The sequence below is a fragment of the Marmota marmota genome, unplaced genomic scaffold (genome assembly GCF_001458135.2).
Source record: "Marmota marmota marmota unplaced genomic scaffold, marMar, whole genome shotgun sequence".
In the NCBI taxonomy this organism is placed as follows: Eukaryota; Metazoa; Chordata; class Mammalia; order Rodentia; family Sciuridae; genus Marmota; species Marmota marmota.
The window spans coordinates 10414836-10425022 of record NW_025999982.1 but is presented as its reverse complement, the minus strand read 5'-3'; the positions used below and the strand labels follow the sequence as shown (position 1 = coordinate 10425022).

Here is a 10187-nt window from a genome sequence, read left to right as displayed (position 1 = left end):
TTGCGCGCGCGCGCGCGCGCGCAGACACACACACACACACACACACACACTATAGTTTTAGTTGATTCGATTGAGGGGGTAGTTAAAGACAAAAAAAATGCTTATTTGCATATACCTTTTTAAAACTACAACACAGCTTTTAACTTAGTTATTTGGCAAATAACATACTAACTTTTAAATGTACTAAACTTTCCTTTGCAACATCCTTTTTTCATTCCAAAATGCTGTGAAACTTTTATGTCAACATTAAAAAGGAAAACAAAACTAGCGACTAAGATGAAAGTGAGGAGCTGAGTAAATCACACTCCAACTCTTATGTCTTCTCTTTATGTAGATAGCTTTTACTTTTCTATTTGTGGAATTTGTCTTAACCCCCATTCTTAAAAAGGAAGCTACAAAACCTTTTAACACTCTTTGATCCAAGTATAATTACCACCTGTTTTAAATTTCAAATTGTTGCACCTTCTCTCTAAACCATTTAGTATCCAAAGCATTTAAGTAAATGTTAATTATGTTAGTATATGTAGAGTTCCTATAGTCTAAATTAACTACAAATGCCCACAAAATAGAGTTTTGTTGTCTTAAAAAAAAAATCCAAGATAGGTAAAGGATGTCTAAGAATGTAACTAGCTTCAAGTAATACATATGGAGGGGAGAGGAGGGAAAATGGGAGTAGGAAAGATGGTGAAATGAGATGGACATCATTACCCTAGGTACACGTACAATTGCACAAATGGTGCGACTCTACAGTGTGTAAAACCAGAGAAATGAAAAGTTGTGCTCCATTTGTGTATAATGAATCAAAATGCATTCTGCTTTCATGTATAATTAGAACAATTTTTTTTAAAAAGTACATATGTAAGCCTCAAAAATGTTCTAAAATTATTTTAAATTAGTTTGTGAGTTCCGAAGGAGTCCTGTCAATAAAGAGAATGTTCAAATAAAATTATCCTAGATTTAAATTTTTTAAATAAAATTGGTTTCTAAATCCCTTAGTATTAAAAAAACGTAATGGTGCAGATAGGGGCATAGCTCATGGTAGATGTGCTTACATGCAATATGTGGTGGGTTCCATCCCCAGCACCAAAACAAACAAACAAACAAAAAGCAATGGTAGTGCACCTCTTTGCTTGCTTGTTAAGGATACTGTTGCTAGACTATATTTCACAAAAATAAATGTGTCAAGGTAGACATACAATGTTGTCATATTCAACACAGAAGATCCTTTTGAAAAAAAAAAATCTTGTTCAAGTAACTGCCACTTTATCATTCACAATGTATGTTTTGTATTTAAAAGCTCCTTAAAATTCAATGACTTAGTACCACAGTATCACTGAAGTGTTTTTCTCAGAAGATGGTTTGCTTCAAATTCAGCCAAGGCCTTCCTAAAACAGTAGTCTTTGCATAAATTAGCATATTCCTTTACACTCCAGGATTGGACCAACCAGTTTTCTCAGTGGCTTGGGAAAATTTTAAGCATGTTTTAAAAAGTGCCTCTGGATTGGCTGGAATTTAATTATAATATTCATTTGGAAGAATTACATTTCAAGAGTCCATGGATTATTCATTGCAATTAGGACCCACCAAGCAAGTTGTTCCAAAGTTTCAATGAAATATTAATGGATTTCAGAAAAATATCCTCTTTGGTTGTCCAAAACCCCCAGAAATCAGAAATCTGACTTTAAAGATGACCCTGATTTTTTTTTAATTTTATTTTATTGGTTCTTCTTAGTTAATACATGACAGTAGAATCCCTTTTGATAAAATTATACATGCATAGGATATATCTTATTCTAATCAGAACACCCATCTTGTGGGTGGGCATGATGGTGGGGTTCACTTAGATAATTTCATATGCAAACATAAGAAAATTGTTAGATTTATTCCACTGTCTTCCTGATTTGATTATTACACAATGTTACATGTACTGAAATCATATTGTACCCCATAAATATGTATAATTATTTCATAAAAGGAGAAAAAATCTGAATCTGTATACTCATAAAATGGGTCCTGGCACACTGCAGTCTTTTTAGAAAATAATAAGAGCATTGACTTTTACCAGGAGCCTACAAGGTGTCACAAAGCATTATACTAAATACTTCCATATGTTACCAGGAGCCTTCACTCAAAACTGTAGAATAAGGTCTGGTTATCCTGTTATTTTTCAGATGAAGCTGCCAATGGTTTCAAGTAATTTGCCAAAGGTCATCAGTCTAATAAGGGCTGATGTGAGGATCCTGGTCTGATGAATTCCCAAACTTGCCCTCTGTCAGTAAAAAGTATCTTGGGAACAAGCCGTCTGGCTGCGTCACTGTAAACCTTAGAGTCTAGTGGTGAGGCACAGGCAGAGGGGACGTCACTGTAAACCTTAGAGTCTAGTGGTGAGGCACAGGCAGAGGGGACAACCTTGTTATTAGTCAAGACCTACTTTGAGAATGCCAGTTGTCAAATCTAATTTTAAATCTGGAGGAATGGTTTGAAAAATAGTGAAACAGCAGTGGAGAATCTCAGCTTTCTCAGGTATCACCAAAATTATAATCAATTTATAATATGGCAAAACAAAAACAACTTCTTAATTTCCCGTATATGATTACAAAATTTAACATTTAATTTTAATTTGATTTTATTTGTTCTACAGATGGAACTTGGGGTGTTGCACATACTAGGCAAGCACTCTGCACCTGAGCCATTTCCCCGGCTCCCAAAATTTAATATTTTAAATAAGAGGGGTGATTTTCTATGTAAAATTTACAACAGTCTTGTAAATACACAGGATTTGGTATTGAACAAGATTAGAAAACTTTTTAAGAGAAAAGTTCTTAAAATAGCTTTCCTGTATGCAGATTATTTCAATTGTATTGTCTATGATTTAATTATATATAACTAAGTGGTCATTCCTATGACTCCCACCCATGTCTGTGACCTAGAAAGAAGGTCAACTGGATACACACACACATACACACACACACACACACACACACCATGTAATTACAACTGAAATGTTCTAGCATGTGTTTGGGCCTCTGAATAAACAGGCTCAATGTCCACATACAATGAAAAATGAAAGTGGGACTGGGAGCTGGGCACAGTGGTGCATGCCTGTAATGCCGGTGGCTCAGGAGGCTAAGGCAGGATGATCCCAGTTCAAAGCCAACCTTTGCAACATAGTAAGGCCTAAGCAGTTTAGCAAGACCCTGTCTCAAAATTTAAAAATTTTAAAAGGACTGGAGATGTGGCTCAGTAGCTAAGCACCTTTGGGTTCAATCTCTGGTACAAAAAAGAAAAAAAAAAAAAAAAAGAGGCTGGGAATATAGCTCAGTGGTACAACTCTTGCCTAGCATGCTCAAGACCCTAGAAATGATCCCCTAAACCTGAGGGTCATATTTAAAGTGGTTTACTTCCCCCCCTTTTTCCAAATGTTCCATTGGTTGTTAGACCATTCTCGTTAGAAGAAAATGCATAGAAGAGATTAAATAGTGATATGCATGATCAGATGTGTCTACCACAGAAATACCAAAATATACCAATGAGTTAGTAAGTGTTCTACACAGTGTTTGTGGGATAAAAAATGAAAAATTCTCAATATGCACCAGGGACATACCTTTACTTTTATCTCTAGAGGCACTTAGATTCTGGGGCTTAAGCTTACTGCTCTGTAATCAGTCTAATTTAGGTTCAAATTCCACCTTTCTTTCTCACAGGCTTCTGGTTTTGAACAAGTCATTTTGCCCCTTGGAATCTCAACTTCCTCATCTACAAAATGGGGATAATTATAGTGCCCAGCTCCCAGAGTTATTTTAAGGACTCAGGAACTAGTGCATGTACAATGTTTAGCATGGTACCTGAAACATAATAACAGTCCCATACATTCAGCTAACATTGTATTACCTTATTTTAGATACATTTCAGGTTGAGTCCTGTGAAATCTCCCCATATGAATAACAAATGGCGACCTCCTATGATTGAGTCTAATATATCTCGCTTCCTTCCTTCCTGGCTAGGGAGCTCCTCCAGGGCAATGAGTCATCTCCAGCTTTAGATTCTCTAAGGGCCTAGCAGCATACTTTGTATATAATTAGCTCACAATCAATATTTTTGGGTTAAAGGAGAAACAGCCCACTTCATGATATCTATAAGAATACAAGAAATGAGAGTTGGGGCTGACTCAATGGCACATATCTGTAACCCCAGCTATTAGAGAGGCTGGGGCAGGAGGATTGAGGATTTCAAGTTTGAGGCTAGCCTGGGCAATTTAGGGAGATCTTGTCTCAAAATAAAATTTAACAAAGGGCTAGGGCCTAGGCACCATGGCCTGTCATCCCAGTGATTTGAAGGCTGAGGCAGGAGGATCACAAGTTCAAGGCCAGCCTCAACAACTTAGAGAGACCCTGTCTCAAAAGAAAACATAAGGGGCTGGGGTTGTGACTCAGTGGTAGAGCACTTGTCTCACATGCTTGAGGCAGTGGGTTCAATTCTCAGCACTACATAAATAAAGAAAATAAAGGTATTGTGCCCTCTACAACTTAAAAAAAAAAAAAAAGTTAAAAAAAAAAGAAAACATAAAAAGGGACTAGGTATGTGTACAGTGGTTAAGTGACCCATTGAACCCCTGATTTTAAAAAAGGAGGTGTGGCTGGAGTATAGCTAGTGATAAAACATGCATAGTACATATGAGATCCTGCATTCAATTCTTAGCCCCAAGTGGAAAAAGTCATGCTACAGAGTATATGAAGAAGGAAGGAGGAGAAGAAATAATGATTATATCTCTATCTTGAGACCCATATATCAAGGGAGTAAAGTCAGTCCCCCTAAATTATATTGTCCACCATGCATTATGATTTTGTTGGGATGAATTCAACTACTTTGTATAACTATGATGCTCTAATTAAAAAAAAAAAAGGTACGAAGGATCAAATAATAGGTCTACAGAATCCTTCCTTTTGTATTTATTATATAACTTTTTAAAAGTGTTTTTTTTATTTAAAAAAATTTTTGATGGTACTGGGAATTAAACCCAGGGGCTCAGGGCTGGGGTTGTGGCTCAGAGGTAGAGTGCTTGCCATGCACATGTGAGGCACTGGGTTCAATCCTCAACAGCAGATAAAAATAAATAAACAAAATAAAGATATTAAAAAAAAAACACAGGGCTCACACATGCTAGGCAAGTGCCCTACCAAATGCCACTGCCCTACATCCAACCTGTGCCTTGCATGTAGTAAATATTCAATAATAGTTCCCATTGCTGTTGTGGTTGTTGCCATTATTAAAAGGAATGTGGAACTGTTTTCAAAGCAGTGATATTGAAGTGATTACAAATGTTTTCAATATCTTGCCTGCATTATTTTGTTTGATATATGACTATGAGTGCTTTAAGTCATCTTTGTATAGACTAAGGCTATTCCAGTCATAACATATTTTAAGCTGGTTATTTTCTCTGACAGACATTAAAAAAAAAAAAATCTGAACTCCTACAAGTTTCCAGTACAAGGATAAGGAGTTAATACAAAACAGCAGAACTGTTGGGAGAAAAAAAAAAAAAAAAAAGACATTCAGCACTCCCACTGGCCTTCCTGTCTTACACATCTTGCCTGTTTCCCGACACAGAAGTAAGGGGGAGGACAGCCATCAGCCCTCTGGTTAGGAGGGCACCACTTGCTGCTGGAAGGCGGGGCTCTGCAGCATTACTCCTCCCAGGGACCCTGGTCCTCCACCAGGACTCTCCTAAACATAACCTCCTTCCAGGTGACACATCCAGGAGAGTGGTGGATTGTAGAGGAAAACAGAATGGAGTTCACATAATCAGGCTTTGGGGGGCCACCTGGTGAGACGGCCAGCCTTGAAGATAGGATCGCTATGTGAGGGGACTTGCTCAAGAAATGTCATGTCCTTTCTGAAAATGAAACTATTGAGAGCTAAAACAGCTTTAGAAAGAACCACCCCCAATAGATGACTTATAAAGATAAGTTGAAGACAAGGAAAATAGTTGGCTAAGAAAACACCAGGAAATTCTCCACACTGAAGAAAAAACTGAGGGAGTGGAGTGGAGACACCATGTAGCTTTTTTTTTTTTAAAGCAGAGATTGAACCCAGGGGGGTTCAACCACTGAGCCACATGCATATCCCTTTTTTTATTTTGTGACTGGTTCTCAGTTGCTTAGGGCCTCACTAAGTTGCTGAGTCTGGCTTTGAATTTGCTATTCTCCTGCTTCGGCCTCCAGAGCTTCTGGGATTACAGGCATGCACCACTGTGCCCAGCTTCCACAAGTATTTTAATCACTAAAAAGTCACATTCTTATTTGAGCACAGAATAGTTAAATAATAATTGTTGTTGTTAGGTACTTTTAGAGCCCTCAGACTATATAATTCTCTCTTTCCTAAATCTTACAATTACTAGTCCCCAGGTACCCTAATATTGTATAGTTGACTCCATGAGCAAAAAGACAAATACTCTCATACCTCAAAATGTTTATACGTTTCTCTCAGTATGAATCATACCAATCAACCAGTTGGGCATATTTATTCAGTCTCTTGTGAGTTAAGTTGACTTGAGTCAGGTCTAAGACAATCAGGAGGTTGTTCAGAGATCAACAGAGCAAAGGACATAGGTGCTTTGGAGTAATAGTTCTAGTATAGGCCTGGTCAAAACTTGATGAGTTATTCCTGTCCCATACACTGAAACTCATAATGGATTATCTCTTCTCAATTTGCTTTCTCTCCACTGTTTGTAGCACCTACCTTTCCCCTAGATTATCCCCCTGGATATTTTAGGATTGTCTATGATTCCTCTTCATTCCTTCTTCTCCCTCAAACCACATAACCAACCTCTAAAATCTCCCTCAAACCCAGTCTCTCTTTGCCACCATTTACCCACCACCACTCTTAAGTCCTCTCCCTTGCTTGGCCATCCATCAATCTTCTCTTTAAACAACTGCAAAAATAATTTTTGTAAATCCCAAAGTTAGTTGAGTCATACCTCCATCAGCACCTCACTGCCTGGGGAAGCTTATTAAAAATATAGATTCCTTGGCTTGGGGTGTAGCTCAGTGGTAAAACTCATGCTTAGCATAGATGAGGTCTTGGCTTTCATCCCCAGCACTACAAAATAAAATAAAACACAGATTCCCAAGCCCAAAACCCATAACCAGAAAATGAGACTTTCTCGGAAAAGTAAATCTCAACCATATATACTTTCCTGTTTTTAAACTTAATTTTATTGTTTTGGTACTGGGGATTGAACCCAATGTCTCATGAATGCTAAGTATATCCTCTACCACTGAGCTACACCCTCAGCCCTGAAGAGTACTTTCAACTGGTTCATTAACTGGCCCTTCCTGCTGCCCCAGATGTATCTCTGGCCACACCTCTCCTAGGATCCTGTGTCTTGAACAAACATGTCCCATTTTGGGCTTCCCTTTCCCTATGCCTGATATACCCTTCTTCCTCAGGGCAAATCTTCTACTCTCCAAGTCCCAGGTCCAACGCTGCTCCTGTGGGAAGCCTTCTTCCACTCCCACATCAGTGGTTTTCCAACATCCTTGCCTGAGATTCCACCCCCCCCCAAAAAAATATATTTCATGTTGCAATGCAATAGATATGTAACTAAAACAAAGGCCTTCAAAAACAATGTCCAAATTTACTCTGGAGGACACAATTGGATAGTTTCATTCCATGCTATCTCAGTTTTACAAATGTTTTAGACACCTTGTAAAAGGATTTCATGATCTGCTGATGGAGGTGACTCCCACTTGAAACACTGCTTAAAATGAGTGAATGACTCCCTTCTCTTCACGTCTGATACAGACACACCTCCATTATCCCATTCATCACACTCTACAGTAATGATCCCTTTATGGTCTGTTTTCACCTCCACCTCCCTCCTGGAAATCTACACATGCCACAATTAAGTCAGCACATCTTTGGCAGTTGCACAGCTGTTGACAAATGCAGAAATGAGAATATTGAGGAAGGAATATTTTAATTGCTTTTGCTCAGGTCCAATCTCCTCCCCCCTTGTATCTGCTTGCAGTTCACAGCATAATCTATTGGCAACTCCCCAGAGGCTAGGCCTGGGAATTAGTTTCAACCCTGAAGTTAACAGCAATTAAAAAAAAAAAGAAGAAGAAGAAGAAAAGTCATTGTATTTCAACACAATAACACTAAGGTGTAAATTGTTTTCCTTTTCAAAAATAAAAACCACACACACACACACACACACACACACACACACACAAAACCAACCAGGAAATATCTCGTGGGGTTGCTAGTTTGCCAAGATAGTACAAATGTGGGCAAACAAATCTCTCACTTAAGATACTTAGAAGCAAACATTTAAAAACCTCAAAACCCTCCTGCTTCCGTACCACTTCAGAGAGGAAAGCCCCTGCTGGGTGGGTGCAGACAGAGGCCTCTATCTCTCTTGCCTAAAGCTCCAGTTCTCACTAGGCTGTCCCCATCACCATACAGAGATGCAAAAAGTAGGAAAAGCAAAAGGAAACCAGAGCAGCCAAAAGAACCGTGGCACCCGGGCGGCAAGTTCGGAGAGAAGGGTACCTGTGATGGATGGATGCGCGAGAGCACGGCCCACGGCGGGGGGAGGGAGGGGGATCTTTTTTCTGCAGCACGTGGCTCCAACAGGAAACCTGCCTGTAACACCCCCTAACTCTGCACACCGCTCATTTGCAGCATCATCATTTGTGTGATGCTCATTTGCTCAACGTCCTTGTAAACGTTCTTAAATGAGTGAATGATTCAACGGAAAGACATTGCACAGCTGGCTAGGAGCGGGGACTGGACTGTCACTAAGAGTCAGTGAAATGCTCTGGGAGTTCGAGGAGAGAAGGAAGGGCAGAGACTTTAAAGCTGGGTTTTTAGGGATGAATAAGAATTCTCTAAGAAATACGGGAGAGAGCTTCAGGAAGAGGAGCCTAAGAGTGCAGGCTGGATGTCCTAAACGGGAGGGTAACTAGGCCACGGAGAAGGTGAAAGGTTTCCTAGATTGTCGCAGGAAATGGATGATCCTGGGGCTGCAGCTTGCCACAGGGCAGATAACAATGCTACAGGGTGTGAAGTTCAAGAGACTAACCAACTTTTATTAAAAAAGAAAGAAAAGAAAAGAAATAGCCTAGATTAGAAAATATCAGAATACACCACAGATAGAGATGGTTGTAACCCTTGTGAAGTTTGTTTCAGTTGTGAATGCGTCTATTTGTGCATGTGCTGATTTGTGGGATAGAAAATTCATCTCTTGGGCCGAGGGGTGTAGCTGTGTAGCTCAGTGGTGCAGCGGTTGCATGCTAGGCAATGCTCTACCACTAAGCTGCAAAAACATATTTCTTATGTGGTGGTGATTAAAAAATTTTCAAACAGGGCTGAGGCTGTAGCTCAGTGGTAAAGTGCTTGCCTTCCATGTGTGAGACACCTGGTTCAAGCCCCAGCACCATATAAAAATAAATAAAGATACTATGTGTTCGTCTACAACTAAATATTAAAAAAAAAAAAAAAATTCAAACAAAATAAGTCAAGGCAAAAAGGATCCAAAAAGATAGTCCTACCCACATATCTAAACTTCATGAGGACACACATGGCCATAATGTGAACAATGGGTGATTGGACAGCGGTGAGGGCTGAGGACACAGGGTACTGTGCTTGTGTAAGGCTTCCCCACACCAGCGAGGGAGGAGCTCCTCGAGAGCACAAACTGTGCTGTACAACTTGCGCTTGATACCTGGAACTTGCAGTAGGCACTAAATAAATGTTTGTTGACTGAATGTGGGTACAGATGACCCCACTGAGCTTCACCTCCTGGTTTCCTCACCATTGTGCATCCCCTTTCCCACAATGCACCAAAGTTGGTCTATGCAACCAACAGAACAGGACAGAAGTGGTTGTATTTTCTTTCAGATTAGATAACAAAAGGCTTCAGTTTCCATCCTGGATGCTCTCTGGTTCACCTGCTTTGGGGAAGCTGGTTGCCATGTAGTAAGGACACTCAGTCTGTGGAGAGACCCACGAGGTAAGGACCTGAGGTCTCTAGCCAATAGCCAATGAGAAAACTGCTTCCTGCTGACCACCAGACCATGACATGGGTGAGCTTGGATGGTGACCATCTCCCAGTCTCACATGGCCACAGACCCAGGGAACAACTCCATGGTAACCTCACAAGAGACCCTGAGGCAGAAACACTC

General features: G+C 39.8%; 1 long non-coding RNA gene across 1 annotated transcript; it reads right to left on the bottom strand.

Annotated features, from left to right (window-relative positions):
* Positions 1–1696: 1696 nt before the first annotated feature.
* Positions 1697–3168, bottom strand: LOC125617456. The gene is made up of 2 exons (XR_007348465.1): positions 2371–3168; positions 1697–2322 (listed from the first exon to the last, which is right to left on the bottom strand). It is a non-coding gene; the product is annotated as an uncharacterized LOC125617456 (long non-coding RNA).
* Between the last annotated feature and the right edge of the window lie 7019 nt (positions 3169–10187).